The sequence below is a fragment of the Vombatus ursinus genome, unplaced genomic scaffold, assembly GCF_900497805.2.
Source record: "Vombatus ursinus unplaced genomic scaffold, bare-nosed wombat genome assembly UNPS02014830.1, whole genome shotgun sequence".
NCBI classification, from domain to species: domain Eukaryota; kingdom Metazoa; phylum Chordata; class Mammalia; order Diprotodontia; family Vombatidae; genus Vombatus; species Vombatus ursinus.
Window position 1 is genome coordinate 44,643,876 of NW_020954608.1, and position 11,230 is coordinate 44,655,105.

An 11,230-nucleotide genomic window follows, 5' to 3' on the forward strand; every position below is an offset into this window, starting at 1 on the left:
AAGAAAAGAAAAGAAAAGAAAAGAAAAGAAAAGAAAAGAAAAGAAAAAAGAAAAGAAAAGAAAAGAAAGAAAAGAAAAGGAAAGGAAAGGAAAGGAAAGGAAAGGAAAGAAAAGACAAGAAAAGAAAAAGGAGGAAAGAAAAGGAAAACAAATGGTCAAGGTGAAACATTCTTCTAACCCAAAACGACTTAGGAGGTCAGAAGGAGTAATCTGTGCCATGAGGGTGGGAGCCAAGCAAAAACCTAGGAAGATTCAATGCCAATGATAGACTTGGTAGTGCTAACAGCAGCAGCAGCAGCTTCAGAATCTCCCAAGTCAGAGACAGTTACGGAATATAGCAACTAGTCAGAAAGAAATTACAGGAGATCTCCATGCTAGCAATGAGAGCAGAACTGGATGCTACTTGGCAACTCCATTGTCTATAACCACTTCCAGGTGACCTTTGACAAACAGAGTCTAGGGAGCAGTGTCCCTGGGGAGTAGTGTCACTTCTAATCCCAAGTGAACTGTTCCTGAGGAACAGTATCAATTGCAATGCCAAAAGGATGAAGAGCTCTTTCTGTGTAAGGTCCAGAGCACAGACCAGGAGAGCAGTAACTACACCTCTCCCTGGATCACACTACCTTGAAAGTACCAAAATCTTCTAAAGCCCCAGAATTAGCTTGGAAAATAGCAGTGAAAAAATAAAAGTTTGAAGCTTAGCATAGTGCCACTCTCCACCTCCTTGAACACACCAAGAACAGAGCCAAATTTTAACATAAAGTCCAAAATAAAGAAAGAGGTCAGAAAAATGAGCAAACAAGAACAACAACAAAAGTACCTGAATGTAAAAATCTTCTATGGTGACAGGAAAGATCAAGGCAGAAACTCAGAAGAAAACAATAATGTCATTGTCAGCTACAGAAAAGTCTCTAAAAAAAAGAGAGAATTGTATACAAGCCCAACAAAAAGTACTAAAAAGTACTAAAAATAAAAGTGCCCAAAATAATTTTAAAAATCAAATAACAGTAGTTGAGGAAATAATGGGTAAAGAAATGAGAGCAAATGAAGAAAATTATGAAAAGACAATTAAGAGCTTGGTAAAAGAAGTGCAAAAAATACTAAAGAAAATAACACCTTAAAAAAACAGTATTGGACAAATGGAAAAAGAGGTATGAAACTTTACTGATGAAAATAAATCTTTAAAAAACAAAATTGGTCAAAGTGATACAAAATCTCATTGAAGAAAATAATTCCTTAAAAATTATAATTGGGCAAGTGGAAGCTAATGACTCTATGAGACTTCAAGAAACAATAAAACAATGCACATCCAGAGAAAGAACTAGAGTCTGAATACAGATGGAAGCATAATATTTGCTCTTCTTTTCCCTTGTTGTTTTGTTTTATTGCTTCACTCTCATGGTTCTTCACATTAGTTCTCATTGTTCTTTTCGTCATGACTAATGGAAAAATATACTTAATATGAATATATAAGTAGAGCCTATATCAGATTGCATGCCATCTTTGGGGAGGGGGAAAGGAAAGGGAGGGAGAGAAAATTTAAAACTCAAAATATTATGGATGTGAATGTTGAAAACTAAAAATAAATAAATTATTTTTTAAGAAGAAACAATAAAACAAAGCCAAAAAAATGAAAATAGAAGAAAATGTAAAATACCTTATTGGAAAAATAATTGACCTAAAAATGAATTAAAAGAAGAAAATATGAGAACTGCCTGAAAGTCATGATCAAAGAAAGAGCCTAGACATCATATTTCAAGAAATTATCAAGGAAAACTGCCTTGATATGCTAGAACCAGGGGGTAAAATAGAAATTGTAAGAATCCACTGACCATCATCTGAAAGAGATTCCCAAAAGAAAACACCCAAGAATATCATATTCAAATTCCAGAGATCCCAGGTCAAAGAAAAAATATTTCAAACAACCAGAAACCATTCAAATATTGTGGACCCACAATCAGGATCACATAAGATTTAGCAGCTGCCATATCAAAGGAGCAGAGGGTTTGGGCATAATATTCTAGAAGGCAAAAAAGTTAGGATTACAACCAAGAATAACCTACCCAGCAAAACTTAGTGTGATCCTTAAGGAGAAAAAGAAATATTTAATGAAATAGAAGACTTTCAGCATCCCTGATGAAAACATCAGAGCTGAAAATAATATTTGATTTTTAAATATGACTCAAGAGAAGCATAAGAAGGTAAACATAAAAGAGAAACCATTAGAGATTCAATAAATTTAAACTATTCACATTCCTAAATGGAAAGATTATACATGTAAGTCCTAAGAACTTTAATATTCTTAGGACACTTAAAAGGAGTCTACATGGACAGAGGATATGGGAGTGAATTATGTTAGGATGGCCTAAAAAAATGGATGAATAAAAAAAAAAGGATGCTTTGGGAGAAGGGGAAATGGAGAGGAAGAATGGAGAAAATTTCTCACATGAAAGAGATACACAGGAAAAATCATGGAGTGGGGGTGGGGGAAGAGCAGACAATGGTTGAGCATCACTTTCATTTAAATTGGTTCAAAGAAGGACTATTTCAATACACACACACACACACACACACACACACACACACTCTCAAGTGGGTGTAGAAATCTATCTTACCCAACAGGAAAGTAAGAGTGGAAAAGTATAAAAGAAAGAGGGATGAAAAAAGGGAGAGTGAATAAAGGAAAGAAGTGGTCAGAAGCAAAACAGACTTCAGAGGAAGGACAGGATAAAAAGAGAAAGTAAGAGAAGAAAAAAAAACAAAAGAAAATAGGATGGAGGAAAATGCACAGTTAATAATCATAACTGTGAATATGAATGAGATGAATTCACTCATAAAACAGGTGATGGCAGAATGGATTAGAAACCAGAATCTAACAAGATGTTGTTTACAAGAAATACACTTAAAACAGAGACATACAAAGTTAAAGTAAGGGGGTGGAGCAGGATTTATTATGCTTCAGCTGAAGTAAAACAAAAAAGGCAGGGGTAGCAATCCAAAGAAAAAGCAAAAGTAGAAATAATTTTAAAAGATCAGCATGAAAACTAGATTTTGCTAAAAGGTGTCATAGACAATGAAGTAACATTGATACTAAACATACATGTGCCAAACAGCATAGTATCCAAATTCTTAAAGGGAAAGTTAAATGAAGTACAAGACATTAAAACTATTCTAGAGAGGAACTCAACTTTCCCTTCTCATAGCTAGATAATAATGATCATAAAATAAATAGAAAGAAGTTAATAAGATGGATAGAATATAGATAAATTAGATATGATGGATCACTGGAGAAAATTGAATGGGAATAGAAAGTAGTATAGATTTATCTCAGCTATATATATGACACTTCACAAAAACTGACCATGTATTAGGGCATCAAAGCTTCACAACCAAATGCATAAAAGCAGGAAGTTTAAATTCATCCTTTTAAAAACCACAATGCAAAAAAAAATTTATATTCAATAAAAGATCATGGAAATGTAGATTAAAAATTAATTGGAAACTAAATAATCTACTCCTAAAGAGTGAGTGGGTCAAAGAACAAATTACAGAAACAATAATTTCACTAAAGAGGATGATAATGTGTCTACATACCAAAATTTATGGGATGCTGCCAAAGCAATACTTAGGGGGAAATAATATCTATAAAGGCATACAAAAATAAAGAAAGAAAGAGCAGATCTTGAATTGGGCATGTGACTAAAAAAAAACTAGAAATGAACAAATTAAAAATCTCTAATTAAACACCAAAATAGAAATCCTGAAGATCAAAGTGATATAAATAAAATTGATTGAGTGCTGAATCTATTCAGATATAGCCATCTTTTCCCACAAGCATAGCATCAGTGACTTTATCAAATGCTTTGTTAAGATTTAGGTAAACAATATTTGTAACATTCCCCTGGTCTACAAGTTTATTAGCCCTATCAAAAAAAAAAAAAGAAATTCAGCTAGTCTGTCATAATCTATTTTGGATGAAATAATGTTGGCTTTGTTAACCATTCTTCCTGTTCTAGATGTTCATAAACTATCCCTTTAATAATTTATTTTTTTCCCAGGAATCTATATGAAGCTCACTAACCCTATTTTCCCCTCCTCCCATTTCAGAAAATTGAGTGATTTGACCTTCTCTAATTGCTAATAGAAGAGGCCGCTTCCATTCTCCATGACTTTTTAAAAAATACTGATGATAGCTTAGAAATCACAAATGCTAGTTCTTTCAGTAGGATAGGATGTATTTATTTCATTAAATATTTCCTAATTGCTTTTAATTTTTAAAAATTCATTAAAAATTTCCAAGACTTCTGGGAACCAAGATGGCAGAGTAAGCAGTAAGTCACACACACTCTCCCTTATTGACCTAGAAAAATCCAGAAAATATTGCCCCAAGAAAAATTCAAGAACAGCAGAGCCAGAAAAAAGACAGGGTGCAGCAGTCTTTTGGCCTGGGAGGCTTTAAGGTCCCTCTTGATCTGGTGGAAGGGGAACAGTACAGGAAGGATGGGAGGCATCCCATCAAGTCAACAGCAAGCCCCACTTCAGCAAATCAGTTGGAAATCCTGAGCCCCAGGGTTGTGGAGCAAGCAAGAATCAACACCAGCACTGCCCAGCATGTTTTGGCACTGCCAGGGGAACCTGCAGACTCCAGTTCAGAAGACCACCATGTGTTCCAGTGGGCAGGCATCCTCCAGAAGCTAAACCTCTCCTGCTTCAGTGTAGCTCCTCATGAGCAGACATTATCCACCGGCCAGATCCCCACCCAGAAACCATCAGTGTAGTCCTGGGGAAATGAAGAAAAACCTCATCTGGCCTCAGAACATACCAGCCACCACCACCAGCTCCAGCTCAGCACCAGTGAAGCTACAAGACTTCCAGCTGCCAGCACCTGAAGGCCCAGCACAGAAAGTCAGTGACCAGACCCCTGGCCCCCAGAACAAAAAGCTTGGGCCAGTGGCCCTTGTGACCCAGAAGCAAGGATTAACTTTAAAAGTCAGGAATAAGGCAAATACCATGAGCAAAAAGGAATAAAAACAAACAAACAAACAAAAAGCACTGACCATAGAGAATTATTATGGTAACAGGGAAGATCAAAACACAAATTCACAAGAGAACAACATTATCAATATACTATATCCAAAACCTCAAAGGAGACTATGAACTGGTCTCAAGCCCAAAAAGCCTTCTTGGAAGAGCTCAAGAAGGATTTTAAAAGTCAAATAAGGGAGGCAGAAGAAAAACTGAAAAAAGAAATGAGAAGTACGCAAGAGTCAACAGCTTGGAAAAGAAAGTACAAAAATTGACTACAGAAAATAATTCCTTAAAAAATGCATTTGGAGAAATGGAAAAAAAAGTATACTGAAGAAAACAACACCTTAAAAGGTAGAATTGGCTAAATGGAAAAGGAGGCACAAAAACTCACCAAAGAGAAGAACTCCTTAAAAAATAGAATTGGCCAAATAGAAAAGGAGGTACTAAAGCTAACTGAAGAAAACATTCATTAAAAATTAGAATTGGTCAAATGGAAGCTGATGACTTTATGAAACATCAGGAATCAGTCAATCAAAATCAAAAGAATGAAAAACATAGAAGAATATGTTAAATACCTCATTGGAAAACAGTTTGACCTGGAAAACAGATCCAGGAGATATAATTTAAGAATTATTGGTCTACCTGAAAGCCATGATCAAAAAAAGAGGTTGGAAAGCATCTTTCAAGAAATAATCAAGGAAACTGCCCTTAGGTCCTAGAACCAGAGGGTAAATTAGTCATTGAAATAATCCACTTATCACCTTCTGAAAGAGATAGCAAATTGAAAGCTCCAAGGAATATGGTAGCCAAATTCCAGAATTATCAGGTCAAGGAGAAAATATTTCAAGCAGCCAGAAAGAAACAATTTAAATATTGTGGAACCACAGTCAGAATTATGCAGGACCTTGCAGCTTCTAATTAAAAAATTGGAGGTTTTGTAATATGATATTCCATGAGGCAAAGGAGCTTGGATTACAACGAAGGATCAACTACCCAACAAAATTGAGCATAACCTTTCAGGGGAGAAGATTGAAATAGGGGACTTCCAAATCTTCCTGATAAAAAGACCAGAGGTTGGCTTAGATTCTTAAAATCTAGCCACTAGTCAGATTCTTAGAATCTAGCCAATACCTCACAGACTCTCAGATTCCTTAAGAGTCTGGCTAATATGGTAGATCTTTAATAAACCTTGTCTTTGGCTAAAAGAAAGCTTGAGTAAAATTTTTTCAGGCAGGACCCATGTGTCATGATTTTGGGGTCCCAGAACCCCTAAACCTCTAGATCTCATCATATGAATCCCTGCACCAGAAAAACAGCCTAATACCAAGCTCTTCACCAGCCATGACTGGAAGGTATGTAAACCTCCTCTCTTCCCCTAATCCCTTTTTTTGCCCTACAATTGGGTGGATTTCCAAGCAATTAGGAAGGCTTGGCTTGGAAGTGCTTTATGGGCCTGACCTCTCAGGTCCCATTAGGTCAGACATCTATGAGATTGTCTTGAATTCAGCCTGAGGCTCTCAGGCTCTTGGTCCAGTGGTTCTGTTCAAGACCATGGACCTGGGCACACCTTCAGACTCCCTATCCAGAAGCATAGGCACAATCCTCTCAATTCTCTCAGCTCTAGGGACTTGGGAAAACTTAAAGTACTTCTTTGGGTTTTTTTTTTGTTTGTTTGTTTCAGGCTTATTCCTAAATCCTCCTTTAAGGAGGGAGGGACTTCCAGCCCCCAGGCCCACAAAGGGTCACTCCTCTTCAATTCCTGAAGATTCACCTTTGTGCTGTCTTTTACAAAATTGGGAAAAATTTAGTTTCTCTAAAGAACTGAAAAAGAAAAGGCCAGGGTTCTTTTGCAACACCATTTGGCCTCAATGTTACATGGAAAATTATAAGGCATGGCCCATTTTTGGGACATTACATCAAAATATGCTCTCAGAGTTAGAAAGATATTGTTGCAGAGAAGGAAAATGGGTGGAGATTCCTTACATAATGACTTTGTTGAACTTTCTCCAGACCCCATTCTCAGAAAAGATTGTAGGATGCTCATAGCTAGAGTCACCCCACAAATGGGGCATGGGGATCAACTAGACTTTTTGGATGACTCTCTTTTTATGACCCCCATGGCTATAGCACCTCCCCAGTCCCTACCCCCTCCCTACTCTCCCTTAGCCCCTCCTGCCTCTCCTCATTTTCTCTCAGCCCTCTGTGTTTCCCATCCTTCTTCCTCTTTGCCTACTGCCTCTTTCCCTTGCTTTTCCTCCCCTTTTCCTCTAGCCCTTTCCCCTTTGTATGCTGCCTTGTTCACCTTCCATTTATACTACCCTGCATTTCCTCCCCAGGTCCCTGCTCTGTAGGAGACCCTTACTCAGGTTTTGGACCAGGGCCTTGCCTCAGCCTTGGCACCTCCTCCCTAGACCCTTTGCCCTAGGCAAGGACTACCCAGGCCCCAGTCTTGGTAGTATCTCCTCCCCTAACCTCTCCCCCTCCTCTGGTACCAGTGGATTTTTCCCCTTGCCAGTTGAATCCCCTGGCTTTGCAGTCCAGTCCAGTTCAGCCAGCATTCTCCAGTCCCTCACTCACAAAAAGTGGGACTTCCTATCTCCCTTCCTCCCTAGTCCCAGTTCCTACAGTACCTTCGGGGTTTTTTTTTTCCCTAAGGGAAGTTCCTGTCTTGTCTAATGGGACAATTAAGGTGCATGTTCCATTCTCCATTTCAGACCTCATTCAGGTCAAAGAGATACTCAGAAATTTACTGAGGGCTTTAGGGACTTGTCCCTACAATTCGAGCTTTCTTGGGGTGATTTGCATATTCTTCACCTGTTGTAGCCCTGAGGAGAAGAGAAGAATCTGAGAACAAGCCCAAAAATTTGGGGACGGTTTGGCTAGCAATGACCCCACAAATACCCCCCAGGAACAGCTGCTGTTCCCACTACTGACCTAGGATGGGATTATCAGAAGAGAGAGGATGGGGGGAACAGAGACTATTTGGTAATTTACCGGTTAGAAGGCCTAAGAACTGCATTTCAAAATCAAGTAAATTTTCAAAACAGAGGACTTTCAAGCATTCTTGATGAAAAGATCAGAGCTGAATAGAAAATTTGGCTTTCCAATACAAGACTCAAGTAGAACATGAAGAGGTAAACAGGAAAGAGAAATCATAAGAAATTTATTAAGGTTGAACTGTTTACATTCCTGCATGGAAAAATGATATTTGTAACTCATGAGACCTTTGTCTGTATTGGGGTAGTTGGAGGGGAAAAATTATAGGTATGTATACATATATAGATAGATAGGTAGGTAGATGGATAGATAGGTAGATAGATAGAGGGCACAGGTTGAGGTGAAGATAAAGGGGTCATATCTGGGGAATAAAATTAAGGGGTGAGAGAGGATTATACTAGGAGAAGGAGAAAAGGAAAGGTAGAATAGGGTAAATCATCTCACAAAAAAAAACAGAAAAGAAAAGGCTCTTACAGTGGAGGGGAACCGGGGGAAGGTGAGTGGAAATGAGTTAATCTTATTCTCATAGGATTTGGATTAAGGAGGGTATAACATACACACTCAATTGGGTTTGGAAATCTGTCTTACCCTACAGGAAAATAGGAGGGGAAGGGGACAAGAGAGTAGGAGGATGATAGAGAGGAGGGCAGATTGGGAAAGGGGGTAACCAGAAGCAAATGCTTCTGAGGAGGGACAGGGTCAAAAGAAAGAATAGAATAAATGGGGGAGTGGGATAGGATTAAGGGAAATAGAGTTAGTTTTTCACAGCATGTCTACTGTGGAAGTGTTTTGCATAACTGCACATGTATAGCCTATATTGAGTTGCTTGTCTTTTCAATGAGGGTGGGTGGGAAGGGAGGAAGGGAGAAAATTTGGAACCCAAAGTTTAAAAAACACATGTTTAAAAAAAATGTTTTCACATGCAACTGGGAAATAAGAAATACAGGAAATGGGGTACAGAAATTTATCCTGCACTACGGGAAAATAGAAGGGGAAGGGGGGGAGAGATAGCAGGGAAAGCAGACTAGGGGAAGCAGTATTCAGAATGCATGCCATCTTGGGGTGGGGGAGGGGCAAGATGGGGTGAAAATTTGGAACTCAAAATCTTGTGGAAGTAAATGTTGAAAACTAAAAATAAAAAAAAATAAAAAAAATAAATATGATGGTTCAGTGGAATAGGTTAGGTACACAAGACAAGTCAATGACTAGAGTAATCTACTGTTTGATAAACCCAAAGACTCCAGCTTCTGGGATAAGAACTCACTATTTAGCAAAAACTGCTGGGAAAGGTGGAAAATAGTATGGCAAAAACTAGGCATAGACTAACATCTTACACTATATACCAAGATGAAGTCAAAATGAGTATGCAATTTAGATATAAAGGCTGATACTATAAGCAAACTGGGAGAGCAAGGAGTAGTTAACCTGTCATATTTATGGAGAATAGAAGGATTTATGACCAAACAAGAGATAGAGAACATTATGAAAATTAAAATGGATAATTTTGATCACATTAAATTGAAAAGTTTTGGGGACAGCTAGGTGGCAGAGTGGATAGAGCACTGGCCCTGGAGTCAGGAGGACCTGAGTTCAAAACTGGCCTCAGACACTGGACACATCCTAGCTGTGTACCCGGGCAAGTCACTTAACCCCAATTGCCTCACCAAAAAGCAAAAAAAAAATTTTTTTTGCATAGACAAAGCTAATGCAACCAAGATTAGAAGGGAAGCAGAAAACTGGGAAACAATTGTTACAGCCAGTGTCTCTGACAAAGGCCTCATTTCTATATAGAGAACTGAGTCAAATTCATAAGAATACAAGTCATTCCCCAATTGATTTTTTTTTAAACTGGTGGCAGTTTTCAGATGAAGAAAACAAAGCTATCTATAGTCATATGAAAAAATGCTCTAAATCACTATTGATTAGAGAACCAATTATCTACTCTCATTCATCTAATCTGTTGTCAAGTATGTTAATTATACCCTCACATCATCTCTCATATTAGCTCCTCTTTTCTCCTTGGGCAGTCAGCTGGTAAACATTTATTAAGTACCTTCTATGTGCTCAGCATTGTGCTAAGAGCTAGGGATACAAATAAAGGCAAAAATAACAGTTCCAGCCCTTGAGGGGATTATAATACACTAAGAGAAACAACATGCAAACAATTCTCTACAAATAAGCTATGTACATGATAAACTGGAAATAATTAACAGAAGAATAGCATTAGAAATAAGAGGGTTTGGGAAAGACTTTTTTTTTTATTAGTACTTGGTTTTATTTCAGATATGCCATTTACACATATATTATTGGGTAAAATTGGATTTCAAACAAATATACAAATATCACAACAAGCATTATCAAATAACATAAATGGCACTAATGTTATAAGCATACTAATGGAACTGGTAAGGAAGAATCATGGAAGAAGACTGCAGGCCATCGCAGTTTTCTAACTCTCAGTACCACCATAATGGCAATACTTAAACATTGAAGAAAGAACATTTTTACTACTATTTTTTCAGAATCACTTCCTTTGCATTTTAGTGAATTTGTCAGAAAAGTTAACAGTGCATGCATTTTGGCCAGCCATCACTTTCTTTTGTAAGCAAAAACTAAAGGGAATTAATTTGGTCATATGGGAATTTGAGCACTGCACTGTGCTTTGATTCAATGATTGGAGATGGACATATGTTTTGCAAACAGCTGTTATGTAAAAGTTGCCCACTGAAGCCTGAGTGAGTCTTTGGTAGGCTAATACTTTTTTTTATCAGCAGCAGCAACAAGAATTACATGTTCCATTATCTACGACAGTCATTTTAGGTTTTGTAGTTTTCCTCATAATCCAAGGTGTCCACAGAGGACGTTCTGGAAAACAACACAGTGAAATCCTTAAACAATCAAGCACTTAAAACCCAGTCTATTGGGGAAAATTTCTTGTAGAAGATGGGGTAATAGCTGTGACTTGAAGGAAGTCAGGGACCCCATAAGGTGGAGATGAGGAGGCAGAGCATTGTAGAAATGGGGAATAGCTGAAGAAAATGTTCAGAGCCAAGAGATGGACCATCTTGTTTGCCTTGTTTGTAAAATAGCAAGAAGGCTGGTGTAACTGGATTAATTTGGTGGGACATAAAGTATAAGGAAAAGGAAAAGGGTGAGGGTGGGTATAGAAGACTATATGTCATGAAGGGATTTGGATGCCAAGCAG